The sequence below is a fragment of the Bos javanicus genome, chromosome 4 (genome assembly GCF_032452875.1).
Source record: "Bos javanicus breed banteng chromosome 4, ARS-OSU_banteng_1.0, whole genome shotgun sequence".
Taxonomy (NCBI): domain Eukaryota; kingdom Metazoa; phylum Chordata; class Mammalia; order Artiodactyla; family Bovidae; genus Bos; species Bos javanicus.
In genome coordinates, this window is record NC_083871.1 from 115,932,618 (window position 1) to 115,945,614 (window position 12,997).

The window sequence follows — 12,997 nt, forward strand, 5'->3', positions numbered from 1 at the left end:
TTGCCTTCCTGTTGCAAGACTCAGCCCACAAAGGTATAGCAAGCAAGTTTCAATTAGGTCTTATCCCTGATTTACTGGGTCTATAAAGAACCTCTCCCCGTAGCACTGGGAAAGTAATACCCTTCATGTACTGAAAGCAATACAGAACATTAAAGAAAGAATCGCCTTGACTAGAGTGTGGGCTTCCAGGATCCCAGGGAAAATTCCTGTTTGAATGACAGTAAATTTTCTTGGGTGGGTTCTTAACTGAAACAAAACAAAATAAACTAAAACACCCTGGAGTTCCTCTAAATTCCAGGCTCCTCTCAATTCCAGGCTGGGTGTCATCTCCGTAAGGTTAACACGGAGAGAACGGTGCTGAGATTCACCACCTGGCCAGCTTTATTTCGTAGGGGAGCTAGTTCATCAAAATGACATTTGTGAAGCTCAGCAAATTAATACACCAGGTTTCTAGTTAGTTGGGCTATTATATCTAAGACCTGGAAGGTTGACACCTTTTGAAAACACTTGGATAGCTTGTTAAAGAGCAGATTCCTTGGCCCAGTCCACTCAGATCTGATTCAGGAATTCTAGAGTGTGATCCAAGATGACCTTCACATTCCCTTCAGCTTGACTAAACTTTAGACAGAGCTCTTCCTGGCTCTTGCCCTCTGACCCTCCTTTCCTTACAGCATTTACTTTAGAACACTAGCTTGTGTGCATATGTGTGCGTGTGTGCGTGCGCACGTGTGTGTGTGCTCAGGCGCTAAGTCGTGTCCGACTCTTTGTGACCTCATGGACTGTAGCCTTCCAGGCCCCTCTGTTCATGGGATTTCCCAGGCCAGCATCCTGGAATGAGTTGCCATGTCCTTCTGCAGGGGATCTTCCCCACCCAGGGATCGAACCTGCATGTCCTGTGTCTCCTGCATTGGCAGATGGATTCCTTACCACTGCGCCACCTGGGAAGTCCCTTAGAAAACGTAACATTGTGAATTCTTTCTCTGTGCCTTGAGACATACATCTCCTAGCTTCTTGCCAGCTTTACAGTCCGGGACTGTCCTTCTTGAGGACAGGGGAGCCATCCCTTTGAAATGCCATCATCTGGAAAGATAATGCCCTATTTCCCAGTGTCCCTGGGAGAGCAGGGCCTAACTACAGTAAGTGTAAATTAGCAAACTCAGAAGCTTCATCACATTGGCCGCCCACTCCCTAGCTTCCTCCAGCACTTTTCCACTAGTTCACCCCAGGGATTAAAAACTCTCCTACCGTGTTTCAGCTGAGTCGGTTCAATCTCTCTCTCCTACTGCAATAGCCTAGAATAAAGCTTTCCTTGCTTTTGTGTATATGCATATATATGTATATGCACACACACACACACATATGTGACACACATGTATTTATATATATATGTGACTGAGCAACTTTCATGGTTCATATATATATAACCGAATCACTTTGCTGTATATGTGAAATTATCACAGCATTGTAAATCAACTATATTTTAATTTAAAAAAACCCTTAAAAAAAGGAAAAAAGTGAAAGTGAAAGTTGCTCAGACATGTCAGGCTCTTTGTGACCCCATGAACTATACAGTTCATGGAATTCTCCAGGCCAGAATACAGGAGGGGGTAGCCTTTCTTTTCTCCAGTGGATCTTCCCAACCCAGGGGTCAAACCTAAGTCTCCCACATTGCAGGTGGATACTTTACCAGCTGAGCCACAAGGTAAACAAAAAAAATAAAATAAAAAAAGGAAGTAATTGTGAAAAGTAGCTCAGTGGTCAAGGTACAGGCTAGGAAGCCAGGCGGCCTGTCTGATCGTTGGTGCAGGTATGGCTTTGGGCAAGTGATTCACTTCTCTGGGCCTTAGACTCTCAATCTGCAAAATGAAGGTAGTAGTGTATACCTTCCAGGGTTTCCTGAGGATTGAATGGATTAAGATCTGCCAAGACCTGAGGATGGTACTTGCCCCTTGGTGCTGTATAAGGCATTGCCTCTGTCCTTGCATTCTGTGGCCAGTTTCTCGACAGTCTGGAGGTGAAGGTCAGCCTTCCTGGGAGTTGGGAGGAGACAGAACTGAATATCCATTCAGTCTGAAAGCAGGTTTTTTGGTTTAGAGATGAAGGAGAAGCTGCCTGTAATATGTGGAAAGAGGCAGATTCTGTAACATTGCAGGTTAGTCTCTCTTCTTCTAGAGAAACACTTACTGGAGTTTTAAGAGACAGATAGATAACCAGGGATGCCGGGATTTGTAAAACCTTGGCTGTACTTTCTCTAGAGCAGAGTTTCCCAAACAGGCTTCGTTTGAATCACTGTTTCATAGAACCTTTTAAGAAATGAATTGTTGATTAAATGGAATTTAAAAGGATCTCTTGTTGCTGGATTCTACAGTCCTTATTTTGCTAATGTACGTTGTAAATCTGCAAAGGAGATTTTTTTTGCAGGATGAGGAGGATGAGATAGGCAGCACTTTTGAAACATATTTGAGTTTGTAACCTCTCTTTTTTTAAAATATAAAATCTCTCACAGAACATAGTCAGGTGCCCTGGAGAGGTGTAGATTACCTGCATCTACCTAGCTACATTTTTCAGTCTCAGCAGGGGTTCTGCAGCATCAGAAAGAAATTTTCACCCATTTCCAGAACCATCAAATGGCACTTCTGGACGTGGGTGAGGGTATCTATGGAGTGCAAGGGTGGGTGACATCTCAGTGAGCATGCGTTGTTTGTTGGAGTCTCTACTGTTTTAACCAGTACTTTCATGGTTGATGTCATCTCTTACATTGTGTGATAATTCCTCCATGTTTGGGAGTCGATTCTATACAACTTGACTTTAATGAGTACTAAAAAGTTTCCTGCCACCAAATCTCTAACTACATTTTCCACTAAACTTTTCTTGGGTTGAGTTATCATTCTGGAAGGCTTGTGGGAGGAGGCACCCCATGGGTACCATTTAACATGGAACGATTGGCCAGATTATGCTAGGCAGCGGGTAGGGTGTCCGGTCACATTCAAGGCTCCTCAATGGGATGGAAAGAGATGCTGGGTTGGTACCATGACTCCCAAGCAGCCTGGGATTGCAGCAGGGTTCCTGGTCCTTGAGGGAAGGCACTTCATCATTCATCTCCACCATCTTGCTTATCTCCAGGGCTCAGGTTCCCCCAGCTCCATGCTTTCCCCATGTCACCCCTTTACCCCTTCCTACAAGAAATCTGGGCTTCCCTGGTGGCTCAGAGATAAAGTATCTGCCTGCCAATGCAGGAGATGTGGGTTCAGTTCCTGGGTCAGGAAGATGCCCTGGAGGAGGAAATGGCAACCCACTCTAGTACTTTTGCTTGGAAAATTCCTGGACAGAAGAATCTGGCGGGCTATGGATCCTAGGGTGGTAAAGAGTTGGACATGACTGAGCATGCACACACAAGGAATTGACTCTTGGCTTGCCACGCTGAAGCTTTGGGTTGTCAGGAAGCATTTAATAGGAGGCCTCTACCGGGGCTGAGGGATCCAGCCATTTCCTTCATCAGTTTTTCTATATGGTGATACCTACCCTCTTCCTTCTTGTGAACCATACAGTAAAAGTGATTGCTTACAACTCTCTCTCTCTTTAATATGGATCGCCTATGTTTTCTAAGACTGAATTTTAATCTTTATCTTTGCTGAGAATAACTACAGTATATATGCCCACACCATGTTGATTAAAACACCTTTGCTCCATCAGAGCTCTGGTCTCCGTGTCTTTCTCTCTCTCTCTCTCGGGCTATTTCTTTGGAGCACAGAGGCCCTCTGAGTTCACTTTCCTGCCTGGGCTTCTAAGACCCTCTCGAGAAGGCGCTCTGCACCTTCACCCCATCGAGAGGGCGCCTGAGGCCTCCGTGAACAGAGCAAGCCCCATGCCAGGGGCTTTATTGGCTTTCTGCATAAACCAAGGAATATCAGCCTCTTTCTATTTTCTTTTTGGTCAACTCTGGACCACCAGGTTCTGGTCCATTAAAGGACCTCAACATTGGGTCACTGAAGACCCAAGGTCTGGGGAAGAGATACCAAGTTCCGGCTCCACTGCCTCTCCTCTTCCTCTGGCGTCTGCTTCTCTAGAGAAGTGACTTGGCCCACACACCTGACCCTGGCCATCTCACCTTCTCCTAGAGGTACATCTCAAGGTTTTCTTTTCCCTCCAAGCATATATTGTTCTTTTCCTACAAGCATTTCCAGAGCCGTCTATTAAGATTGTTAACATCTCCTCCACCCTATCAGTTAGGATCAGCCAGAGGACATGCTCTTTAGATACTAAAATGGGAAGAGTCTTCGTAGAGAGAATTATCAGATTACACTTCCATTAGGTGAGGACATTATCTTCAGGAAATCTCCAAGTGCAGAAATGGCTGGAATTCTCACCTGCAATAGCATTAAAGTGGAGACTCCTGGGAGGATATCCAGAGATGCTGCAAATGACCTCAGTGCAGAACCAAAGAGAGGTGATCTCAGAGCGCCACTGTTGTTAACCTGGCAAAGCACAAACCACCAGGAATAATGGCTTTCTTTGTTTATTCTGCCTGCAAATTCTGCAGTAGTGCACCTTCTTGAAAAGTGAAAGTGAAAGTCGCTCAGTCGTGTCCCACTCTTTGCAACCCCATGGACTATACAGCCCATGGAATTCTCCAGGCCAGAATACTGGAGTGGGTAGCTGTTCCCTTCTCCAGGGGATCTTCCCAAGCCAGGGGTCAAACCCAGGTCTCTCACATTGTGGGCAGATTCTTTACCAGCTGAGCCACAAGGGAAGCCCAAGAATATTGGAGTGGGTAGCCTACCCCTTCTCCAGGGGATCTTCCTGACTCAGGAATTGAACCAGGGTCTCCTGCATTGCAGGTGGATTCTTTACCAACTGAGCTATGAGGGAAGCCCAGTGTACCTTGTTGGAGGAAACCAATTGGAATCCCTCCCTGGAGTGGGAGTCTGGGAAATGTAGTTCCCAGTCCAGGGGGTGGCTAAGAAGGGGAAAGAGTGCCATGGATCAGTCTGCAGTAGCCAATACAGCTACTTATTTACACATGGTTTCAGTAGGTGAAGAAAAGGGCAGGTGGATCCAGGCAGGTAGAGTTGTGAGCACAGGGAAGCAAGGTGTGTTGGAGATGATGCTAATCCGATGGGAGCTGAGGGTGCCTATCACAGGAGAGGGGGCTGAACTTCAGAGGGTGGGCAGGTTATGGGGGCTCAAATGCCAGCAGTCAGTCCCCTGGAGATCTCATGTAAGGGAGCCTTGTGATTAGAAAGGCCAGAGGAAGAAGCTCGCTGCAGCCCCTGATGGCTCGCTTCTCCAGGACTTGATTCTGGATTTGAATGTTCCCCTGTCACTGAGGGGGTGACAACTTGAAGGAGACAGTGTCATCTGGGCGGGAGCAGTCAGGGCTGCTGTGAAGCCCTAGCGTTAACATTTGTGGACTTGTCACCAATTCCACGGGGTCCTGAACAAGGTCAAAGGAAATAGTTCCCCCTCTGATGAACTGCTGACGCACAAAATCTGTTATTGTTGTTGGAAAAATAAATCTGCTTTTATAGGCTGTTGGCTTTTGAACGTGAAAGCTCTTGGAAATTACATTTATGTCACTTTTTCTGTTGCCATTTATTTATTTATTTGATACATGCATTATAATTTATTTTTTTATTGGGAGTGTAGTTGCTTTACAATATTGTATTAGTTCTTACTGTGCAACAAAATGAATCATCCGTATGTATACATGTATCCCCTCTTTTTCAGATTTCCTTGCCACTAATGTCTTCAAGTGGCTCAGTCGTGTCCGACTCTTTGTGACCCCATGGACTATACAGTCCATGGAATTCTCCAGTCCAGAATACTGGAGTGGGTAGCCTATCCCTTCTCCAGCGGATCTTCCCGACCCAGGAATTGAACTGGGGTCTCCTGCAATGCAGGCAGATTCTTTACCAACTGAGCTGTCAGGGAAGCCCACTTAGGTCACCACAAAGTACCAGCTAGAGTTCCCTGTGCTGGACAGTAGGATCTCATTAGTTACCTATTTTATCTGTAGTGTGTATATATATTTGTTGTCCTTTTAACAGTGACGTTGTTGAGTGTTGAGTGTTTTGGGGGATGGTTGCTTACCTCATACCATCACTGATTCTAACCCAACCAATCACCAGTCAGTCAACTAGCTCATCCCCAAAAGCTAAGCTCAGAAGGGCAAGGTTGTCTGTTGGGATAAAGTGGGAGGAATCATAGTCTGGAAGGTTCTGAATTTCCCAGCAATGAGATTGGGCTCAATTCTGATGCAGCACTGAGCCTGGGGACAAGGGGCAGGGGGAAAGGAGACACAGATGTGTTAGATGCTGTGTTAGAGTCACCGTGAACTCTCAGGAAAGACCCTAAACCATGTGAATGGCAGGAACCCAACATCTGGCCCTCCACATGACCCCTTAAGTCTAGTGAAGAAATGAAACAGGGGCAGTAGTCTGCAGTAGTCTACAAAGAGTGATCGTTTTTTCCCTGATGGTTCTTTAAAAATTTGATGTTGAGGCTGAAATTATGAGACTTGAATTTGTTCTCAATACATACCCCTCTGCAGATGTGTGTACTCAATGGATTACTGATTGAATCTAAATTGTGGGTGATGAGTGTTACCTTAGAACCTGTGGCTACATGTCCCCCAACCAGAACGGCAGGTTTATAAAGCCTTTGCCTGTTGTTCACAGGCACAATGGGCTTATTAGTGAGACTGATGTATTGCCTTCATGTTGATTAAATAAAAAGTCTATCAGCAACTAATAGCCAAATGCTTACAGTGAAAATATTACTGTGGTGGGTGTCTGTTCAACACCTATCCTGTGGCCTCAGCAACAGTGACTCTGGTTGCATCAGGCCTGCTCATTTAGGAAACACTTGCTCACACACCAGTAAAGCCTGAGACAACCTGCCGGATGAGAAGAGGGGAGTGTCGGCTCTTCAGTTTTGTTTGAAGGTGACAAAACTAACTTTGAGTGAGGTCAGGGTAGGTGTGGGGGTCATAGAGCTACTCCACAGCAGCAAAATTCGTAGCAATACCACGAAGCCGCCACATTGTTAGCTTTGAAGCATGTTTTATCAAACCTTTGAGATTCTATTTACTTTGCCTTTTTCCCCTGATCATCATGTTTAATGGCATATGTCAACAGAGAATTAAATCTCCTTTCCTATAATCAGATTGTCCTTAGCAACGGGAAAGTAGTCTTGAAAAATTGTCCTTTCTTCTGGCCAGTTTTTAGATCGCATTGCTTGTAAATGATCCCCTAGCCTCCTTTTTCTAGGCATCTGTTCTTTTTTTGAAGTCTCAGTGTTTATTATTATTTGTTGTTGTTTCTTAGTCCCCATGTCATGACCAACTCTTTGCAATCCCATGGACTACAGCGCACTAGGCTTCCCTGTCCTTCACTATCTTCACTCCTGTCCATCAAGATGGTCATGCCATCCAACCAACTCATCCTCTGTCATCCCCTTCTCCTCCCACCTTCAATCTTTCCCAGCATCAGGGTCTTTTCCAATGAGTCAACTCTTTGCATGTGGTTGCCAAAGTATTGGAACTTCAGCTTCAGCATCAGTCCTTCCAATGAATATTCAGTACTGATTTCCTTTAGGATGGACTGGTTGGATCTCTTTGCAGTCCAGGGGACTCTAAAGAGTCTTCACTAACACCACAGTTCAAAAGCATCAATTCTTCAGTGCTTAGCTTTCTTTATAGTCCAACTCTCACATCAATACATGACTACTGGAAAGACCATAGCTTTGGCTCTACTGATCTTTGTCATCAATATGATGTCTCTGCTTTTTAATATGCTGGCTAGGTTTGTCATAGCTTTACATCCAAGGAGCAAACATCTTTTAATTTAATAGCTGTAATCACCATCTGCAGTGATTTTGGAGCCCAAGAAAATAAAATCTGTCACTGTTTCCATTTTTCTCCTTTCTATTTGCCATAAAGTGATGGGACCAAATGCCATGATTTTAATTTTTTGAATGCTGAGTTTTATACCAGCTTTTTCACTCTCCTCTTTCACCTTCATCAAGAGGCTCTTTAGTTCCTCTCTACTTTCTGCCATTAGAGTGGTATCGTCTGCATAAGGGGCTGATATTTCTCCCTGTAATCTTGATTCCAGCTTGAGGTTTATCCAGCCCGGCATTTCGCATGATGTACCCTGCATATCACTGCAGATGGTGATTTCAGCCATGAAATTAAAAGACGCTTACTCCTTGGAAGGAAAGTTATGACCAACCTAGATAGCATATTCAAAAGCAGAAACATTACTTTGCCAACAAAGGTTCGTCTAGTCAAGGCTATGGTTTTTCCAGTGGTCATGTATGGATGTGAGAGTTGGACTGTGAAGAAAGCTGAGCACCGAAGAAATGATGCTTTTGAACTGTGGTGTTGGAGAAGACTCTTGAGAGTCCCCTGGACTGCAAGGAGATCCAACCAGTCTATTCTAAAGGAGATCAGTCCTGGATGTTCTTTGGAAGGAATGATGCTAAAGCTGAAACTCCAGTACTTGGGCCACCCCATGTGAAGAGTTGACTCATTGGAAAAGACTCTGATGCTGGGAGGGATTGGGGGCAGGAGGAGAAGGGGACAACAGAGGATGAGATGGCTGGATGGCATCACTGACTCGATGGACGTGAGTCTGAGTGAACTCTGGGCGTTGCTGATGGACAGGGAGGCCTGGCGCACTGCGATTCATGGGATCACAAAGAGTCGGACACGAATGAGCGACTGAACTGAACTGAATTGAACTGACTCTGCATATAAGTTAAACAAGCAAGGTGACAATATACAGCCTAGATGTATTCCTTTCTCAATTTTGAACCAGTCTGTTGTTCCATGTCTGGTTCTAACCGTTGCTTCTTGATCTGCATACAGATTTCTCAGGAGGCAGGTAAGGTAGTCTGGTATTTCCATCTCTTAAAGAAATTTCCCCAGTTTGTTGTGATCCACACAGTCAAAGGCTTTAACATAGTTACTGAAGCAGAAATAGATGTTTTTTTGGAATTCCCTTGCTTTCTCTATGATCCAACAAATGTTGGCAATTTGACCTATGGTTCCTCTGCCTTTTCTAAATCCAGCTTGTAGGTGTAGAAGTTCTTGGTTCGTGTACTGCTAAAGCTTAGCTTGAAGGATTTTGAGCATTACCTTGCTATTGTGTGAAAAGAGTGCAATTGTACAGTGGTTTGAATGTTCTCTGGCATTGCCTTTCTTTGGGATTGAAAATGAAAATTGACCTTTTTCAGTCTTATGGCCACTGCTGAATTTTCCAAATTTGCTGGCACACTGAGTGTAGTACTTTAACAGCATCATCTTTTAGAAGTTTAAATAGCTCAACTGGAATTCCATCACCTCCACTAGCTTTGTTCATAGTGATGCTCCCTAAGGCCCACTTGACTTCACATTCCAGGATGTCTGACTTTGGATGAATGACCACACCGTCATGGTTACCTGGGTCATTAAAGCTTTTTTGTACAGTTCTTCTGTACAAAGAACTAGAATACAGAACACTCTTCTGTGTGTTCTGGCCGCCTCTTCTCTTCTTAATCTCTTTTGCTTCTGTTAGGTCCTTACTGTTTCTGTCCTTTACCGTGCCCATCCCTGCATGAAGTGCTCTCTTGAGATCTTCAGTTTTCCTGACGAGATCTCCAGTTTTTCCCATTCTGTCGCTTTCCTCTGTTTCTTTTTTTTCTTCTTCATGTTTCTCATCGCCTCTTTGTTCAGGTCTTTATTCAAAATTGGCTGTGCAAAATGATTTGGTGTTAAATGAACAAAATTAAGGCTTCCCTGGTGGCTCAGAGGTTAAAGCTTCTGCCTGCAATGCGGGAGACCCGGGTTCAATCCCTGGATCGGGAAGATCCCCTGGAGAAGGAAATGCCAACCCACTCCAGTATTCTTGCCTGGGCAATCCCATAGATGCAGGAGCCTGGTGGCCTACAGTCCACGGGGTCGCAGAGAGTCGGACACGACGGAGCGACTTCACTTTCACTTTCAAACAAAATTAAGTCTATGCAGCAGTCTTCTCTTCCTCTGCGGTGGGTTTCTTTTCTGTGGACTTCTCTTCAGCCACTGGTTTCTTGGCCCTTGTGGCCTTTTTTTCCCACTAAAGGCCTCTTCGACATCTTATCACCGACAGCTGTCTTTGTTTCCCACCACAGACTTCTTGCCCGAACCCCCTTCTCATCTGATTTCACTTGTAGTGCCACTGCTGCCCTATCCATCTGGATTTTGTGGCTCTTGGCCTGTCCAAGAATGGTGTTCTGGTGCATGGTCTTTGCATATGGGTTGAGCTTCAACACGATTCTCAGGTTTTCCAGTGGAATTTTCCTTCAGGGCTCTGTGATGAATCATCTTGCGTGGTGCTTGGAGCTCTCTTTGGATTTCTGGGCTTTTCAAGATCCCGCTGAGGTCTGTATTGAGCATCTTGTGCCAAGGGAGGTTATAGTTTCTCTTGCGGGAGGCTGCTTGACGCCAAGCGCCATAGAGCTCATCTGAGTTTGGAAGGCCCTTTCGGTCCAAATGCAGGAACGTCCCACGTGACCACCAGGAGCAAGTTTCAAAATGTTCAGCTTGCTTCTATTAAGCAGAGTAATTCCAGGGATGTTTCTGAAGGCCTTGATGGTACCATTGTCCTCGTTACAGATGAGGGTCCCCTGGGCCGGATGTGTCGATGATTTCTCATTTTGCCTTTGCCAGCTCTCATTTGCTGAAAGGCATCGACCTTTCTGATATCATTCCAGGCCTTAAGTTTCTTCAGAAGCAAAATAACTTCCTTGGTCTTCTTGTGGCCTTCAACTGTATCTTGGACCAGCAAAGGGAGCTCAGGAACTTCCTCTGGACGATGACCTTCAGACATGACTGGCACTGGTAAGGCCGAGGCAGCCAGGGCAGAGCAGATGGCATATCGCTGCTGCGTTGGACTCACTCAACGGTGCCAGCATTGCCGGGACTTGGTGGGTGCGAACTTGCGCCCTGCACAACACATATTTCCAGAAGCACCCTGGCCAGAATGGTGAGTCCCATCCCCTCGAACCCTGGGAATTTGAGCCACAGCTCTGCCGGTACCCCAAGCCTCAGCAGGGTTTTGATGACCTGCTGATTCACTGAAAGTGTAGGGCTGTCTGCTGTTTCTCCGCAAGTTGGTGTGAACACAGTTAACAATATCTGGTTGAATGGGAGCCTTGTGCACAGCAGGCACAGCGACCTTTTTGCCAGATGACTCCCACTTTTAGGAGCACACGTGCCAATGGCAGGGAGGGGTCAGGCCACGCTCCTCTCCTGTTTTCCTTGATTTCTTTGCATTGCTCACTTGAGAAGCTTTCTTATCTCCCCTTGCTGCTCTCTAGAAATCTGCATTGAGTTGTGTATATCTTTCCCTTCTCCTCTGCCTTTTGCCTCTCTTCTTTCCTCAGCTATTTGTAAAGCCTCCTCGGACAACTACTGTGCCTTGCATTTCTTATTCTTTGGAATAGTTTTGGTCACTGCCTTATGTACAGTGTTATGAACCTCTGTCCCTAGTTCTTCAGGCATTCTGTCCACCAGATCTATTCCCTTGAATCTATTTGTCACCTCCATTGTATAATCGTAAGGGATTTGATTTAGGTCATACCTGAATGGTCTAGCCACTTTCTTTAATTTAAGCCTGAATTTTGCTATAAGGAACTCATGAGCTGAGCCACAGTCAGCTCCAGGTCTTGCATGCTGATTGTGTAGAGCTTCTCCGTCTTTGGCTGCAAAGAATAGAATCAGTCTGATTTCAGTGTTGACCATGTGTAGAGTTGTCTCTTGTTACTGTATTTATCTATTCTTTTTCAAATTCTAACTATCACAGCGAATTTCTTTTATCAGCACTTACATACACTTTCAACAATGTGCAGTTTTGTACTTTATTCTTTTTCCCTCCATTGCTTGATTATATTTATTCAAGTGGAATTTTGTGTCTCCTGAACCAGTAATGCTGAAGAAGCTGAAGTTGAATGGTTCTATGAAGACCTACAAGACCTTTTAGAACTAACACCCAAAAAAGATGTCCTTTTCATTATAGGGGACTGGAATGCAAAAGTAGGAAGTCAAGAAACACCTGGAGTAACAGGCAAATTTGGCCTTGGAATACGGAATGAAGCGGGGCAAAGACTAATAGAGTTTTGCCAAGAAAATGCACTGGTCATAACAAACACCCTCTTCCAACAACACAAGAGAAGACTCTACACATGGACATCACCAGATGGTCAACACTGAAATCAGATTGACTATATTCTTTGCAGCCAAAGATGGAGAAGCTCTAGACAGTCAGGAAAAACAAGACCAGGAGCTGACTGCGGCTCAGACCATGAACTTTTTATTGCCAAATTCAGACTTAAATTGAAGAAAATAGGGAAAATCACTAGACTATTCAGGCATGACCTAAATCAAATCCCTTATGATTATACAGTGGAAGTGAGAAATAGATTTAAGGGCCTAGATCTGATAGATAGAGTGCCTAATGAACTATGGAATGAGGTTCGTGACATTGTACAGGAGACAGGGATCAAGACCATCCCCATGGAAAAGAAATGCAAAAAAGCAAAATGGCTGTCTGGGGAGGCCTTACAAATAGCTGTGAAAAGAAGAGAAGCGAAAAGCAAAGGAGAAAAGGAAAGATATAAGCATCTGAATGCAGAGTTCCAAAGAATAGCAAGAAGAGATAAGAAAGCCTTCTTCAGCGATCAATGCAAAGAAATAGAAGAAAACAATAGAATGGGAAAGACTAGAGATCTCTTCAAGAAAATCAGAGATACCAAAGGAACATTTCATGCAAAGATGAGCTCGATAAAGGACAGAAATGGTATGGACCTAACAGAAGCAGAAGATATTAAGAAGAGATGGCAAGAATACACAGAAGAACTGTACAAAAACGATCTTCATGACCCAGATAATCATGATGGTGTGATCACTCACCTAGAGCCAGACATCCTGGAATGTGGAGTCAAGTAGGCCTTAGAAAGCATTACTATGAACAAAGCTAGT

General features: G+C 44.7%; 1 pseudogene; it reads right to left on the reverse strand.

The window, feature by feature from the left end:
• Window positions 1-9,362: 9,362 nt before the first annotated feature.
• LOC133246947 (large ribosomal subunit protein uL4-like) lies at window positions 9,363-11,219 on the reverse strand (annotated as a pseudogene).
• Between the last annotated feature and the right edge of the window lie 1,778 nt (window positions 11,220-12,997).